Source organism: Sus scrofa, chromosome 9 (genome assembly GCF_054392235.1).
Source record: "Sus scrofa isolate SSC_HxYL_T2T_F1_AM1 chromosome 9, Sscrofa_HxYL_maternal_Yorkshire_Landrace_v2.0, whole genome shotgun sequence".
In the NCBI taxonomy this organism is placed as follows: domain Eukaryota; kingdom Metazoa; phylum Chordata; class Mammalia; order Artiodactyla; family Suidae; genus Sus; species Sus scrofa.
The window spans coordinates 27,337,164-27,364,458 of NC_139391.1; the positions used below are offsets into that span (position 1 = coordinate 27,337,164).

The window sequence follows — 27,295 nt, forward strand, 5'->3', positions numbered from 1 at the left end:
ACTTCGAAATGTATGCTGTCCAGATATACTTTTTTATTTATTCATTTATTTATTGGGCCCTCAGCAAAGAGTAAGTCCTGATAACAGAAAAAACAAAAGACAGGTTCATCATCTAATAGTCAGACTGGGGTATAATCCTTCCATTGGTGTGGAAGATAAGTAAAAAATGGAGAATAGAGGGTGAGAGAAGTATTAGCAAAGAACTCAGATGCTCCTTTGAGCATTTATGCCTATAACTGGATGCCTTTTAGTGGTAGTGATGGAGACATAAGATGCAGAATTCTTACTGTGTCTCGATGGCAGTTTATAACTTCAACGGGAGGGTCAGAGTCACCCTTGCAAATATTACAGAACAGCACAGAGCAGTATCTGATGAAATCACCTTTTAATTCCGCGTTCCTTCATTCATTCCTGGAGTCACATGTTCATTCCTTCAACATATGTCTGTGGAATGCTTACCACGTGCCAGGCACTTGGCTGGTCCTGGAAATTCAGTGACGAACATGAGAGTCAGAGTCTCAGAGAAGCGATAACCTAGCAGAGAAGATGCACCTTAAATAAGAGACGCCAATACAGAATGCGTGGTATGGTAGAGAAAACACAGGAAGGGAAGGTACAACAGGGGACTCGAACCTGGTTCAGGCCTCCCTGAGAAAGTAAAATGTTAACCCAGATAGTGGGCTGTCCCCTCCTTTCCAACAGTGACTCCTCCATATTCCAGCCAGTAGGTCCTTTTGGTCTGCAACTCTCATCTTCGTGTTTCAATTCCCCTTTTAATAGAGTTCCTGCTCCACTTACAAGATGCCTCTGAATCCTGACTCCTGACTTTTTACATTACAATAGACAACTATTATTATGCTGTCTATTTCTTCTCCTAAGAGACACAAATCTTCCCCCCCCCACCCCCGCCCCCTGGCTGAGTCCATGGCATACAGAAGTTCCTGGGCAAGGGACTGAACCTGAGGCATGGCAGCGACAACACTGAATCCTTCACCACACAGCCACTAGGGAACTCCAGCACTATTTCTATTTAACTTCTTTTTTTTTTTTTCCCCTTGATTAAAGAATATCATTTAACATCATTATTTCACACTTAACATTTCTCACTCAGGGTATCACTGCGCTGAGCCCTCTTTGTGTATCTGCAAGTTAAATGTAGGCACCATTTCTAATATGTACATCTATTTTATCTCTCTTAAGAATCTACAGAATTTGATAATCCTCATATCTCTAATCTATATTCGCTAATTCCATCACATCCATAATATGATACTATAATCATAACAGATATAGTAATGGAAGCAACTACTACCATTTCCTGAGTGCTTGCTATGTACCAGTCATTTCAAAATAACCTATATACATTACATTACCTAATATTTACAAAATACTTCTGAACTGGTTACTATTATCTCCATGTTGCAAATGCTTTATAGGGATCAAAAGTTTGGGCAAAGTCACACTTATTACAAGAGAGAATTGTGATTTGAACCCAAATTTGCTTGATGCCAGTGTTTATAGTATTATGCAATCCTGCCTGGCTGTACAATCAGAATATTGTAAATATTCTTTGAACTGAGTCTCTGTAGTAGGTTATCAAGCTGTGAAGTCGCTGATTTAGGTCTCCCTAACAAAATAAAGTGTGGGCTCTAATAATTTGATTCCTATCAAAATCAATGCTATAGGAGTAGGAAAAAATCTGCAGTATTCACTATTCTAATATTTTACTGCTCACTGGCATGTTGCTCTAAAATCATTGAATGATCCTGGGATGTGAAAAATACTTTTGTTGATTCTCTAAATTGAAAGTCAAATGTTTTGATATATAAGTCTAAAGATTCCTAGGGACTTTGTTAGCCATGGAGGTAAAGTGATGGATGTAATGGAAATAAGGTCGAGGGGGAGGGGAGAGGATAGAAGTTGCCTTTGGTCCTCTCACAAGCTGCATCAAGGATGCTGCATCAAGGATGCTGTATCAGGTCCATTGTGATTGGTTGAGATTAGCTCCTCTAAGAAACCAGATGAATAAACTGGTTTCCACATGATCTGCCAGCAAACTAGAGCTCTTTATCTCAACCTGTCCCATGCATATCCTCCTCTAAGGGAGTCTTTCTTCTGGTGGCCTCATTCTAAATGGTGATGCTCCATACTATGTCTTTGCCCCTTGTCTCAGAAGAGTGAACCAAGAGGTCAGCACTGGCTGGAAGACAGATTAAAATGATAATCTGGGCCAACCCATTGCCTTTCTGGGAATTTGGCAATGGGAATCTAAGACACTAAGTCAGCTGGCAGCAAGGTCAGATTGTGAGAGGATGCATGAATCACACACAAGCAGAACTCTAAAGGAGCAGATCAGAGGGCAAAAGTTGAGGAAGCTGGTTGGAAAAGAAGGCAATCACCAGAAAGAAAGCGAAGACACGAAGACACTGGTGTTTAAAGGTACCTTCCATCCTGGGTGTTTCTAGTTCTGGTCCCCGCTGTGTATCCTTGTAACCTCACCCCCACCCCCAACTAAATCTCCTTCCACCACTAATTTTGTGAAGCAACTTGAGCATGCCTGTTTCTTTCAACCAAAAGAGACTGATGGAAACCATCTTCCTTCCCTTGCATGTCAAGCACTTACAAATGTGAAGTATTACTCTTAGTTCTCATTAGTAAATGGATATGAAAGAACTTGAAATTCCAAAAGAAAGAGCTAGAAATTCACTGAGCCAGAAAAAAACCCTTTTTGGCTTTCTCACACAGAAAATTCTTACAGCCTACATTTTGTTAGGAAAGTCTGCTCTGCAAAAACCTCAAACTTTTTAGAACCTTTTGTGTTCTTACCCAGAAAGCTTCCCTTGGATTTTAAATTTCTCAAAGTGATTCTAATGTGTCTACCTGAGCCACTAGCCCCAAAGAAAACTTTGGGAGACAACAGGCTTTCTCCCTTTCCTGTCTTTATCCTTCCTTCAGACCTCATGCCTGCCGGCCCAATTTAATGATTTTCTAGAATTTTTGGACCAAAGAGATTTTTTTCAAAAAGTAAAATCAGGACTTGCCTTCATGGCTTAGCGGTTAATGAATGCAACTAGGATCCATGAGGACACAGGTTCAATCCCTGGCCTAGCTCAGTGGGTTTAGGATCCCACATTGTTGTGGCTGTGGCCTAGGCTGGTGGCTACAGATTCGATTCAGCCCCTAGCCTGGGAAGCTCTATATGCCAGGTATGTGGCCACAAAAAGCTAAAAAAAAAGTAAAATCAAACAGAAATCAAAGTTAAATATCCTTGAAAGTTTCCAAGCACTAAGTAATGAAGAAAAAGATAAAGGGAAATGAGGGCAACTTTGTGTCAATTCGTAGGTTCAAAGATCACCATTGTGTCTCTCTGAAATACAAAGGGGACCAGACATGTACTAGGAGGTCATTTTGTTTTATTTACTTTTACTTTTATTTTTTGTCTTTTTTTGTGTTTTTAGGGCCACACCTGTGGCATATGGAAGTTCCCAGGCTAGGGGTCAAATCAGAGCTGTAGCCACTGGCCTACGCCAGAGCCACAGCAGCGCCAGATCCGAGCCACATCTGCGACCTACACCACAGTTCACAGCAATGCCAGATCCTTAACCCACTGTGCGAGGCCAGGGATCGAACCTGCAACCTCATGGTTCCTAGTTGGATTCATTTCCGCTGGGAGGAGCTCAACTCAGCAAAACAGAATAGATCTGGAATCTTCGCCGTCTCCATTCCTGTGGTCACAGATCTTTTTGCTGTAGGAGCCACTGCTTTTTCTTCCCTTTCTGAGTCTCTCTCTCCCCCATCTCTCCCTCTCTTCCTCTCCTCCCCAACCCTCCCTCCCCTTCCCTCCATCTGCCTCTCTCTTCCTCCTCGTCTCCTTCTCCTTCTCTTCCTCCCTCTTCTCTCTCTCCCCCTCTCCTTCTTTCCCCCCAACACTCCCTTCCCATCCCTCCCCTCCCTTTCTCTTCTTCCTCTTCCTCCTTCTCTTCTTTTTCTTCTCTTTGTTCTTTTCCTTCTTCTCCTCCTTCTCTTCCTCCTCCCCCCTCCTCTTCTTCCTCTCTCTCTCCTCTCTCTCTCTCTCTCTCCCTCCCTCTCTCTCTGACACAACAGTGACTCTCCCATTCTAACCTCTCTAGATGAAGAAAGCCCATCTTCTCTGGGATGCTGAGCCCCAGTTTTACTCTCCAAGAGGCAACTACCTTTCATGATATGAACAAAATCACAAAAGATAATATACCTGATGTATTCTGGCTCAAGCAAGAACCTAACCACACTGTATATAAACAGGCCCGGTTTTTAAAATACAGGTCTGGGCTGAAAGAATCCCCTGGGTGGTGTAATGGGCAGGATATATAAAGCCTGGACCAAGCCTTAGGTTCTGTCATCTTTGCCTTTTACAAATGACCTCTGTTTATAGTAGCCTATTTATGAGTCTGCGTTGGTCATCAGGCAAAATGCCTTATTTATTTCCTGGTTGTTTACAAAACCAAGGACCCAGACTGCAGGATATTTATACTGTTGTCTATCAAAGCATTCACTGGGAGAAGAGATAAGGGATTCATTGGCCAAAAATATTGTGGCTTGCAAATTATGAGTGCCCTGGAATGAGGTCACCACGTTACCATGTCATAAGAAAATGAGTTTGTTCTCTAGGGCAAATGATGTAACTCATTTCACCTTCCTCAGATGGCATGAACATAATTTTTGCCTTTTTACTATAGTTCTTAGTCGGTTGGGCAGTGACATGTCAGGTAAAAGTGAGATGCAATGATTTTGCAAATCATTGAAGCAAAATCTGAGTTGACACCTCCTAGAACATCGACAAGAGTGTCTCTAGTTTCAAAGAACGAAGGAGTATATTTAGCCAGACAAGGATAAGGTTCTAGATGTGGGGGGTAACAAGGAGCCATAAAAAGCAAGAAGGGAAGGCAGGTGCTTGGGTGTGTTGGTGCCCTAGATTCTATAGCCTTGGTGGCTGCCCACGTGTCTTCAGAGTGAAGACTGGCCCTCTGCTCTCTGAGCCAGGACCACAACCTGAGGGAAGAGGGACTCTGGCCCCACCTGCCAGCTCTTGAGCCTGCTCAGCCCCATCTCAGCTTTGTTCTTTATCTTCAGGGCTTCAGCAACATCAACCTACTGTATTCTAGAATGAGATCAGGTGAATTCCTGAGAGGTCATGGATCCCAATGCCACATTAGCGACATTGACTTTGGGTCACCTCTGTGTCTCCAGAAGCAGATGCAATAAGATTACATGCTTGTTCACAGACTTTTAATGTCTCTTGCTTTTGGTCCTGTCACTTACCTGACCTACTTCCAACATTTCATGTTCCACTCTCTTTTATATAATCTGACCCTTTTCCACATCATCAACTCCACTGCCTGCTCCCTTCTCACTAGAGCACCCCATACTTTTGCTTTCTTGTTCACATTCTCCTCAAAAGTCACTCAAAGTATCCTGGAAGCAAAGCAGAAGAGCTTAAAATATTTTTGCAGTGGAAAGTCTAGAGGTGACATACCTAAACACAGCCTATTCATTGCTTGATGAGGTTCATGCTTTGGCCGGGAGTATGGTAGGGGTGGAATTTTGCCTAGGCACACTTTGGCTGTTCTGTGTTTGGTGTTGCCCATGCTGATCAGCTATTGTTTAAGCAAAGGAAGGCAAGTGTCCTTGCAGAGCAGTGATGGGCTCATGGGTAACACTCCTGTAGCAGGAACCTTTCCATTTATCTCTGAATCTGTCCTAGGACAGAATCTCAACTCCAGCCAAATCCTTCCAAAAGCAAAGATCATTTTCCTCATTAGACTGTAAGCTCCCTAAGGGCACACATTTCCATCTGGGTTCTAATCATTCATGTATCCCAGGTGCACAGACTGGAGCCTGTCCCACTGTAGGTGGCCAATAGGTCTTTGCTGATTTCACTCCTGCCTGATGGAAGCATTACTCTAGTACTGCAAGGCTCTTGTGCATTAAAAAAGCACAACATCAGGAGTCCCTGCCATGGCAGTGAATTAAGAATCCCACTGCAGGGTTAAAGATCCGGCATTGCCGTGAGCTGTGGTGTAGGTCACAGACGCGGCTCGGATCCCGCATTGTTGTGGCTCTGGCGTAGGCCGGCAGCTGTATCTCCGATTAGACCCCTAGCCTGGGAACCTCCATATGCCACGGGTGCGACCCTAGAATAAGGCAAAAAGACAAAAAAAAAAAAAAAAAAAAAAAAAAAAAAAAAAAAAAAAGACTCCTGCTGCAGCAGCTTGGGTCCCTGCAGAGGTGTGAGTTCAAACCCCAGCTCTGTGCAATGGGTTAAAGGATCCAGTGTCTGGCATAGGTTGCACCTGTGGCTGGGATTCAGTCCTTGGCCCAGGAGTGTCCATATGCTGTGGGTTCATCCATAAAATTAAAAAAAAATAAGCACAATATCAGACGTTTACTTCAGAGCATATTTTAGATTTTATTTTGGCCATGCTGTGCAGTGGCTTGATATGGAATCTTAGTTTCCAGACCAGGGATTGTCCTCGGGCTGCAGTGGTGAAAGCACCAAGTCCTAACTGCTAGACCACCAGAGAACTTTCCAGAATATATTTTAGTATGCTAATTGATATACACAGAGGGGAGAAAAGATCTCTGTATATATCTTGGGCTTTGAATGAAGATGAGCTTCTGAGGGCTGTCATTGTAATTCAGAGAACAGAATTAGAAACAGTAACCATTATAGAAAATTGTAAGGAACGTTTTGAATAGGAAAGGTAGTTGAAAACAAGAAAATTAAGTTTTTAAGTTATAGAAATGTGAAATTGATAAACACTTGGTGTTTCAGATAAACAGGTAACTTACTGTTATTCCTTAAAAAAGGGGGTGTTCGATAAAATTCCTTCCAAATCCAAAAAGTTAAGGAACTATAATTAGAAATGAGCAAAAATGATAAAAAAAAATAAATAAAATGGAGGCAGTTATTCTCCCTTTGGGGAGTGAATCTAGCCCTAAAACAAAAAATCTTAACCTGAAGTCTATGGTTATACTTGCTCATACATTGGAAGTCTCTAAAACTGGGTACAAAAATTTTATCTATGTGTCTCCCCCCCCCCCGAGGAGCAAGTACCCATCATTTTCATCAAAGCCCCAAGGCAGTTTGAGACCCCCTAGACCTTATAAGCCACTGGAACAGAACATTTTAGCTTGTCTCCTTATAAGGCTTGAAATAATACTATGTGTCAGGCACTGTGCTAAACATTTTATATGTATTACTTCATTTAACCCTAACCTCACCAGACTGCTGCTTTTCCTGCAAAGTTAACTTTCTCAAAGGCTTACAGCAGATTACAGGTGAAGCTGGGACCCCAACACAGGCTGAACCAGAACGCCACGCCTCTATTCATTACATAAAACTGCCTTCTTTTTGGTAGACGGAACATTTTCCAAAAACCAGAGCCTTTTCAGTCTTGGCCATTATTTTTCCTTTAATTCATCTCTCATATTTATTTAATAACAGCTTTCTAAGTATCCCACAGCCTTTATACACCCAGAGAACATTCCTCCGTGGATCCAGCCTTCTCAAGCACCAAGGCAGTCCTGTCCAGACCACTCACCTCAGTTTTTTTCCGCTGTACAACTAGGCTTCAGTAAGCTTAATTTTGCCTTAACTGTCTATTCTAGAGTCAAGTCTGGCCACGTGGCACTAATGGACAACCCATATATTTGGAGAGACTCCAAGAAATCCATCCCAGGCACTGAATAGTCCTGGCCCTGTTCCAGAATTTTACTAACCTTCCACAAATTGCGATTCCAGACACGTTTGTACCTTGGCCCCCAGGATAATGGAAGCCACAAAAGAGACAGAAATGAAAATGTCAGCCCAGCTGGGCCTGCAGTGCGGGCCAGCAATTACAATGGAACCCGTTGCCTCTTAGATCACCTGAGTGCAGCACATCTGTGCCTCCTGCAGAAGGGATAACAAAATAATCCAGAGCTGTTTTTTCAGATGTCCCGTAACTCAGGGTCAATACAGGGTGCCACTTAATAACAGCGACCAAGATTTTGATAAGCGACAGGAAAATTTTAAAAAGTGAAGTGAGAAGCAGAGATGAGCTTTCAGAATGAGATCAGAGTTCTGATGAGCTTTGTAATTCAGCGGCCACTGCCATTACTCAGGACCGAAATAACCTGAAATATATGATTGAGGCTGGAGTGGCAAGTAAAATAAGGCTCTGTGATTCTCTGCTTGAGGAAAATGGATCAGCCAAAGCTTCTCACTTACTGCAGATTTTGCAGGACAAGTAGTTTGCCAGGTCACCGCAGATGGAGGAAAGAATATTCACAGCCACTGTGACACCTGAGAAGTCAGACACTTTGTGGGATCACGACAGAAGTTCAAAACATCAACTTGAGAAAAAAAGTGAAACTGACAACCAAGTATGGGTGGCACTAGGGATTAAATGGTGTGGGAATCAAGACACTACTATCTTCTCACTTTCCTTTTTTAGAGCCTCACCTGCAGCATACGGCAGTTCCCAGTCTAGGGATTGAATCGGAGCTACAGCTGCTGGCTTACACCACAGCCACAGCAACGCAGGAGCTCAGCTGCATCGCGGCAATGCTGGATCCTTAACCCACTGAGCCAGGCCGGGGATTGAACCTGCATCCTCTTGGATGCTAGGTGGATTCTTAACCCACTGAACCACAATGGAACTCCCTCCTTTTTTATTCTTTAAAGACCCAACCACTGATAGAAGCTACTCGTTTCACATTCAATGATCTGTTATTTTCTCTGCTCTGAAGGTGCTGATTTTCAGTGTCTGTGATGGTACAACTGGGAGTCTTTCTAGCTTTTTTTCTTTTTTTAATTTTTAATTTTATTGGCGTATAGTTGGTTTATAATGTTGTGCTAGTTTCTGGTGTACAGCAAAGTGATTCAGTTATGTACACATACATATATCCATTCTTTTTCAGAGTCATATAGGTTATGACAAAATACAGAGTAGATTTTCTTGTGCTATACAGTAGGTCCTTGTTAGTTACCTCTTTTATATATAGCAGTGTGTCTATGGTAAACCCAAACTCCTAATTTATCCCCACATTTCCCCTTTGGTAGCCATAAGCTTGATTTTGAAATCTGAGTCTGTTTCTGTTCTGTAAATAAGTTCTTTGTATCATTTTAAAAAATTAGATTCCAAGTCTTTCTAGCTTTGAAACTGAGCTCTCCAAACAAGCGGATACCTTTTCTTCTGCTGCTGGGCCTGGGAAACACTAAGAGTACTTCAGCCAAGAGAACCTTCCTGCCAGTCTATATCCTAACTCAGAGAGGCGGCTGGTTAAGCTCACAAAGAAAACTGATGTTTGATCATGGAGTGTGATTAAACTTTCACTGTTTTTTTTTTCCTATCACTACAACAATGTGGAGATGGGTGATTTTCCTAAAGCACTTGCCACCTGCTTTGTGATTGCTTTTTCTTTTTTTTCTTTCTTTTTTACTTGACTGCTTTTCAGAGAGATTATAGGCTTCGTGAGGACAGTTTTTTCATCATTCTATCCTCAAGACAATAACAAAAGTTTATTTTGAAGAAATGCATAAAGAAAGTCATTGCAGAAAAAAGTCTTCTAGTCTTATAGGAAGAGTGAAACCCTACGAGGTTGGTAAAATGTGGGTTGAATTGCTCAGGAGTTTTTAATAACCAGTGGTGTTCAGCTGAATGCATATTATGTGCAGATGTAATACTGAAGGCTGTTAGAAGTTCTAGAATAGGGACGAGGGTTCAGGCTGCGGTAGCCAACTGCCATTTTTGTCCTCCTGCTCTTATTTTCCCTTCAGGTAACTCTGAGCCAGGGTTAGTGCAGGCAAGTGCCCACGCCTTCCCCCTGGGTCCCATCTTGTCCTCCTCCCCCAGGTACACCGGGTCCAACATCAGTAGGTGATGCTCTGCGCCCCAGAGAACCGCCTGCCAGGGCCACAGGGCTGTGTTCAGCCACGGTTCCAGCCGGTCCTGTCAGAGGGGCTTAGCCTTTTTTTGCTGTGGGGAGACAGGGGCTGGAGCCCTGGGGGTCTCTACACTGGAGCCAGCACTGGAGGAGGTGGGGGTGGGGAGGGGAAGGGGGCGGATGCCTGATGACATCATGAGAGGCCATAAATCACCCACAACGGGGGGGGGGGGGGGGGTGTTTCCTGTCATGTGCCACAAAAAGAACCCTAACTTGTCCAGAGACTACACTGCGTTACGCAGTATTTAATCTTTGCCAAAGCAAGAAATCGCTTAGATGGCTCCTAGAGGAAGTGTCATTTAGAACATCTCAGTCTCAGGAAATTCATTTAATTGGGCTGCAATCTCTGCCTTAGATGTAACGTTGGAGCTTCTGGAGCCACAGAGAACGCAGAACGCCTGTACTCTCTCTTTGCCCTGACAGCTCTGCGAGAAGCAAGCTCATTTATCATTGATTTGATAAATAGCTTTTGAGCACCTACTATGTGCAGACACCTCTTTTCTCTAAGATTTATGGTCCAACTGTTCTTTGAACTGTTTCTCATGTCACAGGGGTTCTGGACCGATGGTGATGTTCCTTAGAAGCGCTCCATTGTGTCAAAGCGTCCGCTTTAAAATACAGCATCTGGAGCCAAGCACGATGGCATCCATTCATGGGTTACTCATACATTAAGTGTCAACCCTGTGCCAGGTGTCAAGGTAACAGGGATGAATGAGACCTCGTTTTGTGCTCAGAGGACCCACTGCCTGGAGGGAGAGGGCTGCCCTGTAAATAGGATAGTCCAGCCCAGGGAGCTGCAGCAAAACCGTAAAAACTGTAAGAGGGAAGGACAAGTTACTTTAACCTTTGTATTCTGTTGCTTTTGCTACAAGTCACTCATGTTGCCTATAGCTAAAATACCCTTGTTTAGCTCACAGGAAACCTCCTGAACAGGCCCAACTGTGAATGGCTATAGGCAGGCAGAAATCAGCACATCCTGGAACCAGGACCCCCCCCCCCGCCCCCTCCCAGCACCCCCGTCCCCTGCCGCCACCACCACCACCACCACCGCCGCCGCTGCTGCCACCTCTTAATATAAAAGAAGCATGAATTCTAACTCAGAAAAGATGGTTTTTTGGGACACTAGCCCTCCATCTTCTTTATCTGCTGGCTTTCCAAATAAAGTTGCTATTCCTTGCCCCCCAAATTTGTCTTGATTTATTGGTCTCTACTGGCCAATGCAGCAAGTGGAATGAGCTCGATCTCCTAAGGAAATGAGCTGCCCATTCTCCTTGGAGAGGGAAGTCCTTGGACATGCCTCCCACCCAAGGTAGGTAAGTCAGAGTGTGCAGGTAGATGGAGCTGGGGAGGGAATTCCAGGGAGAGTCAGCAGCCTAAGCAATGGGAGGAATTAAGCTGCCTAGTGAGTTCCAGGGACTGCAGAGGCTTCGATACAGCAGGAATGTAGGATGTGAGACTGGGGTATACAAGAGGTAGGACCAGAAGAGTAGGCAGGGTAGAGCCTTGAAAGCCATGCTGTGGAGCTTGGATTTTTTTTTTTTTCCCCACAAGGTGACAGGGAGTCTCTAAAGTTTGTGAAGAAGAGGGAAGAACGAAGAAGAAGAAGGAGAAGAAGGAGGAGGAGAAGAAGAAGAAGAGGAAGGAGAAGAAGGAGCAGAAGAAGGAGGGGAAGAGGAGGGGGAGGAGGAGGAGGAGGAAGGGGGAGAAGGCGAAAAAAGAGGGACAACAGGATCAGGTTTATACACTGGAAAGACACTTTGAAGGTATAAGACCCCGAGCTGGACCTCTAGGAAATTGCGGCAGGAAGAACTGCTGGGAGATCAGATCGTCTGGGTGAGAGATGCAGAAGGAGTCTCCTAAGATAACAGCTGCGAGGATGGGAAGAAGGGTGTGGATTAAAGTCAGGGAGGAGACCGGGTGTGCTGAAGGACTTAGCCGCTCACAGTGGCTTAGAGGACCCATAGCATCAGTATCATCTGGAAGAAAAGCAGGCTCTCAGGCCTCACCCCAGGCCTACCGGATCCAAATCGGCAGCTTAACGAGATCCCCCAGGTCATTCAATCACGGGCTCATCAAAGCTGGAGAAACATCAGTATGTGAAGACACAGGACCGCCGAGGACTCGGCCCTCATGGAAGTCACACTTTAGCATGGGAGGTAGATTTGAAACAATAATTCTGTGGTTAACACTGGACGATGACAAGTGCTAGAAAGGGGACATATCAGGAACTGAGACATGCCCTGGGCTGGGGGTCAGGGGAGGTTTCCCTGTGTAGGTTACAGTGACAAGCCAGGGTGACCCATGAGAAGCAGGTGGGGCATGTGTGTGTATGTGTGAGGCGGTGGGGAAGAGTCTGCCATCAGACACCAGCAGGTGTTCAGGCTGGAAGGGACACCAGGGCCTTGGAGGAACAGAAAGAGCTAGAGTCACGTGTGACAAAAGAGAGCCCTGTGAGGTGGGGCTGGAGGTCAGGTGGGCGACCCAGTCAGCCACTCAGTCACTCAGAGGATTCTGAGGTTTATTGCAAGAGGACAGTGGGAGGAGAAAGTCCTGAGCGGTACCAGGAAAGCGGTTCGTAAGAGGAGAACCCATAGCTTCCCCTGGCGGTTCCGAACAAAGCCTGTTCGTTCCTGGAGCCATTTAGTTTGGACTCCATTTAAGAGTGTTTTTGGAGCTCACACTCTGTACTAGGCCCTCTGCAAGGCCAGGGAGAGCTAGTCAATATTTAAAATGTGATTCCTAAAAAAAAAAAAAAAAATGCAAAAAAAATAAAATAAAATGTGATTCCTGCCCTCAAGGCCACCACAGGTCGGGAATGACATGTTGCTTTATTAAAGAAGCTTAGGAGTTCCCATCGTGGCTCAATGGTAACAAACCCAACTAGGATCCATGAGGAGTGGGTTTGATCCTTGGCCTCGCTCAGTGGGTTAAGGATCCACTGTTGCTGTGGGCTGTGGTGTAGTTTGCAGCTGTGGCTCAGATCCAGCTTTGCTGCGGCTGTGGTGTAGGCTGGCAGCTACAGCTCCAATTCGACCCCTAGCCTGGGAACTTCTATAAGCCACAGCTGCAGCCCTAAAAAAAAAAAAAAGTAAATAAACAATACAAAATAAAATAAATAAATAAATAAAATCAAGAAGTTTATAGTCAAACCAAGAAGAACTTCTGGTTAATCATTCCCTGTGTCTTCCCACATAGGCTGCTTCTGAGCCAATGTTCCCTCTTCCTGCTTTTCTGTAGCTTTTAATGCAAAATTTTACACTTTTCTTAGTTTCAGGCCATCCTCCCAACCTGCCATATCTTTTCAAAACTAGCTTTGGTCATCGATTTACCAGCTCTCTTCTCCAACTTTATGCTACATGCAGAGCTGATGGATATGTCCTATTTTTTAAAAAAATTTAAGACTCCTACTTTAAAAATTGGCAACAGATTTGAGGGTCCTTAAGCCCCTTAGCATGGCAGCAATAGCGTTTCCCTTTTGAGTGATTATAGATTGATTAACCAGTATGCCTTGGGCACTATATAGTGTGTTTTTCTTGGGAAGAATTTATCTTACAGTTAGAGATAAGTGCAATATTTGTGGGAACCCATAGTACCTGTGAATACTGGTGTCACAATATTGTTTATTTTTTAATTTATGGTCACACTCGAGGCATAGGGAATGTCCCGGGCCAGGAATTGAATCTATGCTTCAGCTACAACCTATGCCACAGTTGTGGCAACACTGGATCCTGTACCACACTGTGCTGAGCTGGGGATCAAACCCATGCCTCTGCAGCAACCTGAGCCACAGCAGTCAGATTCCTAATGCACTGTGCCAGAGTGGGAGCTCCCCGTGTCACAGCATTTTAACATTGCATTTTAATTTTGTTACCTCTCTGACCATCGCCATGGGGATACTGTTTTCCTCATCATCACAACCCCACCACCAAGCACAGTGCGTGGCATCTGGTGGGCATGCCTTACACCCTTCATTCGGTGACGTAGCCTGCAGGGTTTTTTTTTTGTTGTTGTTAAATGAATTTGCGGAAATTGCATAACACAGCCAGGCTATTTGATACATTTCAAGGACTGAAATACAAAGTTTAGCCCCCTAGACCTTACACAGGTCTGTGGCCAGTTAACTCTGCATGAGTCAGTCACAAAGGCTCACGTTTCGTTGCCCAGAAGTGGCGCACAGTATCACACGCTTTGCTTTCTAGAACATTTCCTGATAGTTCATACACATTTTTAGCATCTTCAGTTTATCCTAGAGATTTTGTACGTGATGCTGGGAAATCTGGAGAACAGAGAGGTATAACCCTTCCTTCACATAACTGACCCTCCAATTTCATGGACCAGGTATGCCAGCCCTATCTGAAAATCTGATAGATTTTTAATTAAAATGCAAAGTCACACATACCGTGATGTGGGATTCACAAACGCTATGGATTCTTATAAAGAAGGCACTTCTCTTTAGCTACAAGATAGGAATACACTTTCTAGGAAAAAAATATTGTATGGTGCCCAAGATATTCACTGGATTTTGCCACTAGAATTCTGGCTAACAGGTATAACAACTATAATCACAGCCATGGTTTAGTCTGGCAAAGGTCATTTATAGCAACAATCAAAATATCCTTCTTTTTGATGTTAATCACCTAGGCATAATTATAGTTTTTCCTATTATCCCTGCATGTTTCACTTTTTTTTTCTAACCATAGCATACTACAGATAACTCATTTGTAAAATTTGCTTTGATTAATACCTTTCTACCTTGATTTTTTTTTTCTTATTGCATCTGAATTGTCAGTTTGACGAAAATACTTGGTAACATTTATTGGGACTTTTGTACATCCCACATCCCAGTTCTGTCATGTGGTTTTCACAGGCCTTTATTATCTTGTTTAATTCTCATTCATAAGAGGTATGAATATGATTACCTTTGATTTATTTAAAAAATGACATAGATGGGAGAAATTAAATTGCCTACACATTTATTATTTTATAACTTTGTAAAACTGAGGTATAGTTGATTTACAATGGTGCATTAATTTCTGCTGCACAGCAAAGTGTTTTAGTTGTACATATGTATATGCACTCTTTTTTAAAAAATATTTATTTCAAATATGTTTTATCATAGGACATTGGATAGAGTTCTCTGTGCTATACAGTAGTACTCTGTAGTTTATTTCCTCCATTTATAATAGCTTACATCTGCTAACCCAAACCACCCACTCCATCCCATCCCCAATCCCCATCCCCGCCTTCGCAGCCACAAGTCTGTTCTCCCTGTCTATGAGTCTGTTAATGTTTCACAGGTAGGTTCATTTGGGTCATATTTTAGATTCCACATATAAATGATATCATATGGTGTTTGCCTTACTTCACTTAGCATGATAATCTCTAGTTGCATCCACTGTGCTACAAATGGCCTTACCTCATTCATTTTCATGGCTGAGTAGTATTCTATTATATATATGTATATATACATATGCCTATATATACTATTATATATCTTCTTTATTCATTCATCTGTCAATAGACTTTTTTTTTTTTTTTATTTTGTCTTTTGGTTTTTAGGGCCATACCCAAGGCATATGGAGGTTCCCAGGCTGGGGTCTAATCAGAGCTGTAGCTGCCGGCCTACACCACAGCCACAGCAACTCGGGATTCCAGCCACGACTGCAATCTACACCACAGCTCATGGCAATGCCGGATCCTTAACCCACTGAGCGAGGCCAGGGATCAAACCTGCATCCTCATGGATACTGGTTGGGTTCATTAACTACTGACCCATGACGGGAACTCCTCATCCAACTGTTAATAGACATTTAGGTTGTTTTCTTGTCTTGGCTATTGTGAAGAGTGCCACTATGAACATAAGGCTGTATGTATCTTTTCGAAATATAGTTTTGTCTGGATAGATGCCCAGGGATGGGATTGCTGGATCATGTGGTAGTTCTCTCTTAGTTTTCTGAGGAAACTTCACACTGTCTTTCATAAGAGCCATGTAGGAGGTTTCCCGCCAACAGTGTACGAGGGTTCCCTTTTCTCCACGCCCTCTCCAGCATTGGTTATTTGTAGACTTTTAGTGATGGCTATTCTGACCTGTGTGAAGCGGTACCTCATTTGCCTACACATTTATGTTGATTTCCATCCCTCTGCCCCATCAGTCTCATGGTGTGTTGCAAAGCTGAGAGTTGAGTGAGGTCTGATTCCAGAGCCCAGACTCTTAACCCAGCACACAAAATCTGGAAAGGGCCAAAAACTTAGCATGCTGTGCCCTTTGAGATCATCTAGCTTAGAATATTAGGTACACCTGTGGACCCAATTTGCTCTGTCACTTTCTGGGCAAAATGATTCTCCCAATGGAGAGTGATGGGTCGAGTCGGGGGAGGGTGACTCAAACTCCTGGGATCCCAGAAGAGGACCTTCACGTCCAAAGTTCTGGAATTGGATGGATAGTATACAAAATTCTTAACTTACATTAACATATTTTCATCAATAAAATATTTATTTAATAATGAAGCGAGGTTGGGATCTCATTTTTGCTTTAAATGAGAGCATAGCTCTGTGGCCATAGATTTTCTTTTCCCCAAATATTTATTGAGTCTCAGCTGTTCATCTTTAAAGAGATATGTTTCAGGCACAAGGACAGCAGGAGCAAAGGTGTGGTGTGTCCACTGAACAGAGAGGAGAGAACTGGATGTAGCATCTGTCTAGGTTCACCCATGAGACAGAGATTTTCAATATGAAAAATTATTTTTTACCTTAAAACAACACAGGCAAAAATCACTAACTTTGTACCTCCACAGGCCGTGGAAGCGGGAGCATCTGACCAGTGTGAAACAAAGCTGGTTTCAGAGAGGGCATTTTGCTGAAATTAAGAGTAACCTGTAAGCATGAGTCACACACAGCGAGCAAGAGACAGGAGGCTGGACGGGGACACACAGCCCCACAATGTCCCCAAAGGGAACAAAGGCAACAATTGAGAAAATGATAGAAACCCACAAAATATGTGATATCTGCCAAGTAAGTCCTAAGTCCTAGTGCTAGGTGTTTGGAGGCTGCAGTAGCAAAAATTGAGAGAGGAAATAAAATCCTACACTTCCACATCTGAATCATCGGTGCCCCTCACTCCCACACACTCCCTCCTCCAACATTTCTGTCTTGTCAGCCTTTGTGGAAGGATTCTGTCTCATCGGAAAAGAAGGACGGGTGAGGGAGAATTGTCTTCACCCGAGCAAACCAGATGTGCGGCGGCTTCGTGGAGGGGCTCCGTGTTGTTTTTGCTCTGCTCATGGAAAAGTAACTGAGGGAAGCTGAGCAAGTTCAACTGGGTATTAAAAGTGGAAGAGGAAGGGTTTGGAGCAAGGAATGGGATGAAAGCGAAAGCTGTGTCAGGCGGGATGAAAGCCAAGCCAAGGGCAGTTCATCATCCCAGCTGGAGATGGACAAGAGCGATCCAGCGTCTCCCCCGAGATGAGGAGGAGCCCCACTTGCCGCCGCAGAAATGTCTCTGACATCCAAGCCCCAGAGCTGGGTACTAAGCCTGCTATTTCTGCTCCGTCAATGTCATTCTATTAAAAGTTAAAATAAGCCAGCAACTAGGCAATCTTACCCCTTATAGAAGCCTTATGTAATGTATGCAAATGTGCATCTAAATTATTAGGCTTCTATGCCCCTCCCCCAAAGCTGCACTTGATACATAAAAGCTCGAGAAAGCCTAGAGATTTTTAAAATACATGTGTATCTAAGAACATCTCTAAAGAAAACCTTTTGGGAGCTAACAAGAGGTTGAGAAGCAAAGGCCCTGGATGAAGAGTGGGGACTGCTGGCTCCTGGCCCTGGTTTAGCTCCTTACTCTGCTCTTGCAAACCACTTACCTTCTCAGACTGAAAGAGGATTGTCCAAGTGGGGAAGAAGTCAGAAATGAGGGTCAAAAAACCTCGGTTTGAGTTCCTACCTTGTCATTTATGACCTGTGTGGCTGGCAAAGAATTTGATATTTGGAGGCGTGTTTCCTAACCTATAACATGAGGGAAATAATAGTACCTCGTTCATAGGATGGCTACGAGGGACAAAGGAGACCGGGTACATAAAAAGTGCTTTGCAGACTGTAAAGAGCAATAGACAAGTTTGCCTTCACTTCCGCTGATCATCTGTGCCTCCCACAATACTGGGAGAATAAATGAGCGTTAGAAAGGGTTTCTTCCAGAAGGTCCAAAGCCCTACTGCACAATCAATCATAGCAAGCAAGGACCTATTTCAATTCTGTTGAGGAAGGGAAACGTAAACCAGTCAGAAAGCCACTCTCAACACACCTTCCATCCACCCTCAAAGGAAAACGGTGCTCTAGAGGATGCTGGGGGTAGGGTGACCTGGTGGAGCCTGTGCCACACGAAAGGGGTTGCTAGATTACGGGGGAGGGGGAAACACGCTATAATTTAAGAGGCGGAAGGTGACTGAAACGGTCACACAAAAAGGAGATCTAATTCCATTTGAGCTGTTATCTGATTTCCCTGCTGGGTACACGGTCCCCTTCACAGCCTCTGAAGTCAGGGCTGTGCCGCAGAAGTTTTCCACCCAGCAACAGGATGACGTCAGCGGCCAGGAGCCCCACCAATCAGCAGGCAGAATGAATCAGCGCGTGCTGGGATTGCGCTCAACCGTCTCCTAGCAAAGCAAGCTCAGCTCTGAAGTGCAGAGGCTGTTTGCACTTCCTCTGCACTTGAAGCTGAGACTGAAAGTCTCCTCAGCTGAAAGGGTACCAATGGGTGTGCAAGCAGTTAAGATTATGGGCATCCAAACAGCCAATCCTAAGGGTAATAAGAGTCATAGCGATGCTTTCCTGCAAGTATTTTTTGGCAATTAAAAATTCAACATTAATAAATATTTTAAAGGCTTGATTTATATATAGTGCCTTATAATTGTTTGAAACTTGTTTTGTATCCTGCGTTATGTGCTGTTGGGCAGCTCTTGGCCCAGAAGCTATATATACAGTTGAGTACTGTACCTTCGAAGAGTTTGAACTTGCTTCTGCTGTTTCAAGTCTCCGGTGTCATGACCAGCGTTCTGAAAGTCAACACCTGTTTCATTTCGGGGTCAAGAGCCCCAGTTCTCTAACTGCACTAAACTGTGTTTTGTGTAAGCTTTAAAAATCAGTCTAAGTTGGAACGTTAGGATGTGACTCGTAGAAATGGGCTCAGGCTGGGGAGGGTAGAGCTTTGTGATAACGGCTGAGAACTGTGGAGTTATCTCCTGGCCTTTTGTTAGTTTTTCTGACCTTAGCTGACAGGGACAGCAGTGCAGGAAAAGGATGCAAAAGGTTAAATCTCCCCACCCAGCATGCCAGTCTCTTTCTTGCACTTCTCAGGCAAGCTCCTCACCCAACCAGTCTGCGCCGCCAGAGGATGACCTGCACCAGCGCTGCTCTAAGGCCAGAGGCGTCTCTCCGCGGGTGGTGGAAACATCTTTCCACAAGAAAATAGATGTAACTAAGAGGGAGTGATTTTCCACCTTGTCTCCTCTCAGAGCCCTAGGTCTCAGGAAGCACCACAGACTCGGATTTGTAAGCCCAGACCTGCCACAACCTCTGGCAACCTCTCTCTCCTTTGACAGCTTGTTTCTTGGACGAATGCCTCTTTTGCCTCATTACTGGGATGAAGGCAGAGTTTACAAAAGCTGGCTAATTTGGGCTAATTAGGGGCCATTCTGAAATATTGGGAAGACTGACTTTGGGAATATATTTTGGAAAAAAGCAGACCTAACATGAGTTCAAAAGGTGGTCATGCTGGGGTGGGGTGGGTGAGGCACACCGGTTCTGGTTCTGGAGATTAGGCTCACCTAGGTTCGAATCCCAGCTTCGCTACTTACCAGCTCTGCACCTTGGGGCTACATCTCCATTCCACAGGTGCGGATGGGGCAAAGCTTGGCTCCAAGAATGCCTGTGAAGATAAAGATAGACCATCTCTCACTGAGTGCAGGCAAAGGCATTGTAGCTGCTCAATAATTCATAGACCCTCCACCCCCTTTACACTGGAAATAAACAACTTGTTGGCAAATAGAAATCCCAGAGGGGCCCGATTTCACAAATACCGAATGGGTTTGTAATTAGCATGAAAAAGGATTGCTTCCAAGCCCTGTGAGCAGGTCGTCCTTTGCAGGCTCTTAGGCAGACTTGAGAAGCCTTGTTTACACTTTAGCATTCATTTGCTCAGCAAACCCTTACTGCTCGGGCGAAATGAAATTTCAGTGCAGGCTCTGTTTGAATGACCCCCAAACTCCAAATGTAGGTGGCTTTAGTGTGATGGAAGTTTCACTTTTCTGGGAGCCTTGAGATGAATGCTGCAGGCTTTCTAATACTTCTCTGAGGCCCTGGCCCTCTTGACAAGAAAGATGGAACCTTCACCTTCTTCATCCGAACATCCCTGAAGGGGACGTGCTCCTGGTGCCCAGAGTGGTTGAGAGAAGCTTTCTGCAGCCTGAGGGGATATGAAAGGCCCAGGCCAGGTTAGAGGTCAGAGCTGCTGTGATGCCTGGAGACGACAGGAGGAAGTCCTGGTGGGGGATGAACTTCCTGGGCGAGACCGAATCAGCTATTTTTGACTCTTTGGTTCCTCTTTAGTCAGCTGTCAAGAGGACTACAGAAATGGTAACATTTTATTATTTCCACAGGGCCTTTCTCTTGAGAAATGCCCATGCTGTCCCAGCTTCTCTGTTCCCTCTGCGCCGATTGCACCCGAGAGAAGGTAAGGAGAAGTCACCTTCTTCCCACTTTCTGGAGAGATAAACTGATGCCTCATGGGCGAAGTGCAGAGATTTGTGAAACATCAGCTCCTATGGGGACAGCAGAATGGAGATACTGAATAGGGGAAACAATGAAACAGAAATTCGAGGCCTCCTGAGCTGCCTTCCTCATTACAATCCTTTCAAATCCAAGAGGAGAAGTTAGAAATGGGAAAATGGCCAACTGCACTTTAACCGAGAGGCAAGACCTGCCTGCTTTGGATTGGACCTCCAGATATAGGCCCCAGCAGCTCTTTTCTGGTATGTAGGCCAGGGGAAGCCAAGTTATTCCAAGACAGTGCCATTTTGTGTCAGAATAACTTGATATGGGGTTAGGTTATAGGTTGAATGGTGTTGTCCTCTCCCGCCAAAATCTGTTGACGTCCTAACCCCAGAACCTCAGAATGCAGCCTTATTTGGGAATAGGCTTATTCCAGATGTAATCAATTACATTATGCGAAGTCGTATTGGAGGAGAGTCAAATATCACTCTCCTTACAAGACAACAGTGGTGTGAAGATAGACACATGCAGGGCGATGCAGTGTGTAGACAGAGGATTGGAATGCTTCATCCACAAGCCAAGAAACACTGGAGATTGCCGGGAAATCATATTCTCCCACAAGACTCAGAGGGAGTACGGCCCTGCTGACATTTTGATTTCAGTCACCTCCGGACCAGGAGGCGATGCATTTTCTGTTTTAAGGTACCTAGTTTGAGGTAATTTGTTATAGCAGCCCTAGGAAACTAATACCTGTGGCATTAACCAAAATTATTGATGCCACTCCCCAGACTAGATAAGACTGGCAGCTGTGTGCATAGGCAAGTTATTGATCTTTGTGGGAGAACATTTTCTTCCTTTTTTTTTTTTGCTTTTTAGAGCCGCACCTGCAGCATATGGAAGTTCCCAGGCTAGGGGTCCAATTGAGCTGCAGCTGCTGGCCTATGCCACAGCCACAGCAATGCCAGATCTGAGCCGTGTCTGCTAACTACACCACAGCACACGGCAATGCCAGATCCTTAACCCCCTGTGTGGCGCCAGGGGTCGAACCTGTGTCCTCCTGGATACGAGTCAGATTTGTAATGGATGAACCACAACAGGTTCTTCCTGGAAGAACCTTTTCTAATCCATGAAATAGAAAATGGAGGAGGTGATTCAAAAGGACTCTAACACCCTTTGAGAAGAGGGAGTTGTCTCCCAATATATGACAGCTTTTCCTTTTCTGATCTAGTTTTTGAATCCTTCCCCATCTCTCTCTCTCTGTACCTGCCCGTGGCTTAGGTCAGGGCGCAGTCACTTCTTGTTTGGAAAATTGGAAAACCGTTCTCCCCTCTAACCTGTACATAACACAAGTGCCTGAGAGATCTTTGTAGACATGGAGCCCATGACGTCATTCCTCTACGCAAACCTCCTACACCTGACGTTGCCCACAGGACACCACCAGCAGTCCTGAGCTTGGTGTGAGGCTCTTTAGGACCAGACCAAACCTCTCCCTTCAGGCTGTGTCCCACCAACTAACTCCTCTCCAAGTTCCCCTCACTCGACGTGCCATATATCTCAGCCACCCTAAAATACTGTCTCCTAAACAAGCTGTGTACTTCCCTTTCTTAAAATCCTTCGCCCGTCTCTCCCCAGAGACTTCCACCTACCCTTGATTCCCCACAAGACCACGGGCAATCCGAAGGCAGGAACTGTATCTTATTCACTGTTTTTCCCCATTACCATGCAATTTCCTTCCTATAGAGTAGGAGCTTGATACGTATGAATTGAAGAAAGGAATCTTTTATTCCTCAAGACCCATTTCAAAGCTATTGTTTTTCCCTACATGACTGTCTGAATTCGGTGTTGTCCCCAAGCTCCGGGGGCTCTCTGTCAAGATTTTACAATATCCATTCTCCCGTCTATGAAACGGCTTTGCATGTAGTGCTAAACATGTGCTCATGGAGTAGCACATAACGGACATATTATCTCTATAAATGTTGATGCATTTTTGTTGTTTATTTTGTGCGACACTCTCTGAATCATTTGCAGTAAGTAGAAAGGTTTAACCTCCATTCGATTGACCTTTCTGGTCTCATCAGATTGTGCCCACAGCAGTTTAGTTCAGTTGGTCAAAACATATGCCTAGGGTTGGCTTCTGCCCTTACTTGGAGCCAGGCATAGCTAGCTCCTAAAGCCCTGGGGGGCCCTGGGGAACTTGAGCACAGGGCCTCGCCCTCGGATTGCTAGGGTCTTAGAGCGAAAGGGTGCAGGGGGGCTACAGAAGCTCACAGCGAGGGTCAGCAGCTCAGCCTGAGGGTAGGGGCCAGGAGCTGAGGAGTAACTAGAAACGAGCTCCAAGCAATGTGGGTCTCTTCTTGGGATATCTCCCCCTCTGCCCCCTGCCCCCTGCCCCTTCTCCTTCTCCATGGCCAAGTTTGACCAAACAAGACTCTGGATGGGTGTGGAGGAAGTGAGGCTTCTTAGGAAGTGACACATACACCTCCTCCAATCCAGGCAGGTCTTGATAGCAAAGGAGCACAGTGAAAGGCATCAGCTGCTGGGCTTAGTTTACCCACAGGTCAGGAGAACCATCTTTTGGACAGTAATAATTGTAGTGATAATGACCATGTAGCATATACAGCAAGTTCTCTATCTTTCATCTTTTGTGTTTTTTTGTTTTTCGTTTTTTTCCTCTTTAGGGGCACGGCACATGGAGTTTCCCAGGCTAGGGGTAGAATTGGAGCTATAGTTGCCGGCCTACACCAGAGCCACAGCAACGCATGATCCGAGCCACGTCTTCGACCTACACCACAGCTCATGGCAATGCCAGATCCTAAACACCGAGCAAGGCCAGGGATCGAACCCACGTCTTCATGGATGCTAGTTGGGTTCATTAACCACTGAGCCATGACAGGAACTCCCCATCTCTTTCAATCTTTACATATATATAAATATAAGTGTACATAGGTAGACATGATATAAAGTGAATATGTATGATGTTGCGTATCTCTATATATGATGAAAATGAATTCCAATGACTCTGCAAGGTAGATATTACTATCCCCATTTTCCAGATAGGGCCATTGAGGCAAAGTGCCCAAGCTTACACAGCTAGTGAGTGACAAGGAAAGGAATTTAAGTCAGGTCTGTTTGACTTAGCCAACTTTGCTCTTGACTATTAAACACACTGCTTTCCCTTTGTACTATCAGATTAAGAAATAAATCAATGAAAACAATATGTATTTAAAACCTACCATGTGCCAAGTACAGGTGAGGCAGTTTCTAGTGATAATATGACAAAAAAGGCCAAGTCCTTGCTTGCTCCTGTGGAGCTTAAGGTTTAGAGAAGGGAGATAGACAATAAAAACACAAGCAAAACATTTTCGCTAATGATAAACTGTAAAGGATAGAGAGCATGATTGGCAGCCTCCGAAACAGTCCCCAACAACTTTCACCTTCTGATATTCATGCCCCTGGGTGATCAGTTGAGTGCGAGGTGGACGGAGCTACTTCTAATGAATAGAATAGAGCAAAGGTAAAGGGACTAGATTATGAAAATACTTTTCATAATTTCTGGGACTAGATTATGAAAATACTTTTTAAAAGTACTTTGAGATACTTTATACATACAAGGGTCAGTGAAATGCACACGTTACATGAAGTAACATTACTATGCTAATTTTGCTGTTATATTAACTCACGATTAGCCTTAGAAATAAAGCTAGGATTTAAAAAAATGTTTTGTACCAAGGAGAACTCCAGCTGCTGACACAATTAACTTCCTTCAGCCAGGAGACCCAGGAGATTTTATACAGCTGCCCAATTTGGTTTAATGTCCCTGCCCAGTAATTCCAAGCCCTCAGTTCATACAGTGGGCTCATTTTTGATGTTATCCAGTAAGCCAGATTTCTGAGAGCTGGATGCATTAAAAGCCTGACCTTGAATTTTATGGATACTAAAAGGTAACATTAAGGCTTTCAGGGACTGTTTTTGCATTTTCTCAAGCTATAAAGAAATATGAGATGAGAAATTTCTTCAATTAGACTAGGCCTGAACGAGAGTTTAAAGATTAAACATTTATGAATAATAAGTATACCAAAAAGACATAACCTCACTAGAAATCAAAGAGCTACAAAGGCAACAATGAAAGATAATTGTCACCTTTCAAATTGGAAAAATATGACTCTTAATCAGTATAGGATTCAGTGAGATGCAGACTTTCAAACAGCTCACGTGGGACAAATGACTAGAACACCCTTTCAAGTGACACAGCGGGACCACATGTGTCAAAAATTCTTAACCACATTGCTCGCCTTTGACCCAGTAACCCTATAGTATTCTCAGCCCCTCAACTGCAGCTGGCACATCATGGATATTTAGTCAGTGTTTGTGGAATTAATTAATTAGTTACTCAAACGTGATATGATCTTAACAAAGCCTAAGAAAGTAATATCAGTTATAAAAAATGTATGATGCTTATGTAAAATGCTTATTGAAGCATTTATTTTAATGAGGAAAATGGAAACAGTCTGAATGCCTAAAATGGAGGTTTAATTAAATAAATGATAGAATATCCGTTTGGTGGAATATCTTTCTGCCCTCAAAACGAAGTGTCAGAGGAATTTCTAGTAACAAAGTACAACACGGACAAAGATCAAGATATTAAACCTGGTTTACAATGACTCTCCATATGCATATCCAGCAGGCAAAGCTATAGTTATACCCAGGAAAAAATAATTGACAAAGAAATACTCCAAAGTGTAGGGGTAGGTGTTGTTTCATAATCAACCTGTTTCCTTTTTTTGTCTCTCCTGTATTTTAAAAAATTTCCACAATGACCTTGATTTACATGTATAGTTCAGAAAATAGCAATGCAAATATTTTAACAATACTTTTTCAAATCAAAGCCTATAAGATTGAGGCCCCTAAGCTATGACTATGCATTGAACCAAATGTTTACAGTAAAACAACAAACAAACAAAAACACCTTGAGGTTTCCTTAAATATGAGAATTATGCTAGTTTTTTCCCCTTTTATTTGCTTTAAACCAGCTGAATTAATCTGGGTAAGCACAGAGGAGGCCATGTGGAATATTGCTGGTGAAGTTACTCTCCAGAACCGGGCCTTGTTCGTTTTGACTTGGGCTCTGACACTTCCTATCGGCATGAACTTTGACAAATTATTTTACCTCTTGGAGTTTCATCTGTGAAATGGGAATATTAATAGTACCTGCCTCATAGGGTGACTGTGTCTATTAAATGAGAATGATATATGTAAAGCACTTAGAACCACGCCTGGCAAATACTAACTGGTCCTTGCATTTGCTGTCGCCATAGTATAATTCCTCCCCAAGCAGAGCTCTGTTTAGTGTCAAAGGTTTGAAATCCATACCCTTCCACAAACCAAGAGGAGACGCTTGACAGGAAGGCGTCTGCATTATTTAGATGTTCATGTGTACATGATTAATGGAAGACACAACAGAGACGACGAATGGAAGGACTTAGATGAACGGAACCTTAAAGGCTTTTAAACTTTTTAAAGCAAGCATTTTGAAGGTACTTTATTCCAGGCACTTGGCGTTCACCGGCTTTGAAATTGTCCAAAATAACATCAAGCTCTCAAGTCATACCTTAATGGAGAAGCAGAATAAGCTTGGGAGTTTCACCCACGGGGAAGCAGAAGAGTTTCTTGCTTCGGATGGCGTGGACACTTGCAGTCTAGGAGGTGTGGGTCTCATTCTTCCTGCACCAAGAAGACTTGTTGGACCAATTCCTTCTCTTCTAAAAGCCCTGAGCCTTTTTACTAGAGCCCCTTGGTGACTGTTCTGACTTCTGTCTTGCGTTATGATTACTGTATGTGTCCACATAGATCTTGAATTCCACGTTTTATTTCCCCTGCTGTCCCCCACCTCTACCCCGCAGAGCAGAACCTGAAGTGTTTTGAATGAATAAATGAATGAAGAAATCGCTAGCTATTTAGAGCTGGGAAAAGATTTGAAGAGGCTATTTTAGAGAGGAAGATGTGGACGGATGGAGATAAAAGCCGTGGTCGGCCGTCAAAGAGACCTCAGGTTTTAATCTGGCTTTAACGCTCGCAAGCTGTGTGATCTTGGGGAACTTTCTAACAGCCATTGTCCTTATCAGTAAGGAGGAGGCCAACAATACCTACCTCAAAGTACTGATAAGAGGGTGGAAAGAGACAATTAACTTGCAAGTGGTTGTCACTCAATTGCACAGGTAAAAAACATGCTAAAGGCCACATAGGTAGCTGCTAAAGCCACTGCCCTGTACTTCCTTGTTTATCTCTCTCTCTCTCTTTTTTTGTCTTTCATCCTTTTAGGGCCGCACCAGTGTCAGATGGAGGTTCCCAGGCTAGTGGTCCAATCAGAGCTGTAGCCACCAGCCTACACCAGAGCCACAGCAACGCCAGATCCTTAACCCACTGAATCCTTAACCCACTGAACAAGGCCAGGGTTTGAACCCGCAACCTCGTGGTTCCTAGTCGGATTCATTTCCACTGCACCATGACGGGACCTCCCCTTGTTTCTCTTTCTTTGATCAACCACATCCTCATGGATACTAGT

At 44.0% G+C, this 27,295-nt stretch overlaps 1 long non-coding RNA gene and 1 other non-coding gene across 2 annotated transcripts; one reads left to right on the plus strand and one right to left on the minus strand.

Moving 5' to 3' along the window:
- Positions 1–382: 382 nt before the first annotated feature.
- Positions 383–20,484, minus strand: LOC106504859 (uncharacterized). Its single transcript, XR_002335590.2, has 3 exons — positions 20,356–20,484; positions 19,821–19,891; positions 383–534 (listed from the first exon to the last, which is right to left on the minus strand). It is a non-coding gene; the product is annotated as an uncharacterized LOC106504859 (long non-coding RNA).
- MIR7143 (microRNA mir-7143) lies at positions 18,631–18,691 on the plus strand. The gene has a single exon (NR_128459.1). It is a non-coding gene; the product is annotated as a microRNA mir-7143 (primary transcript).
- Positions 20,485–27,295: the final 6,811 nt, after the last annotated feature.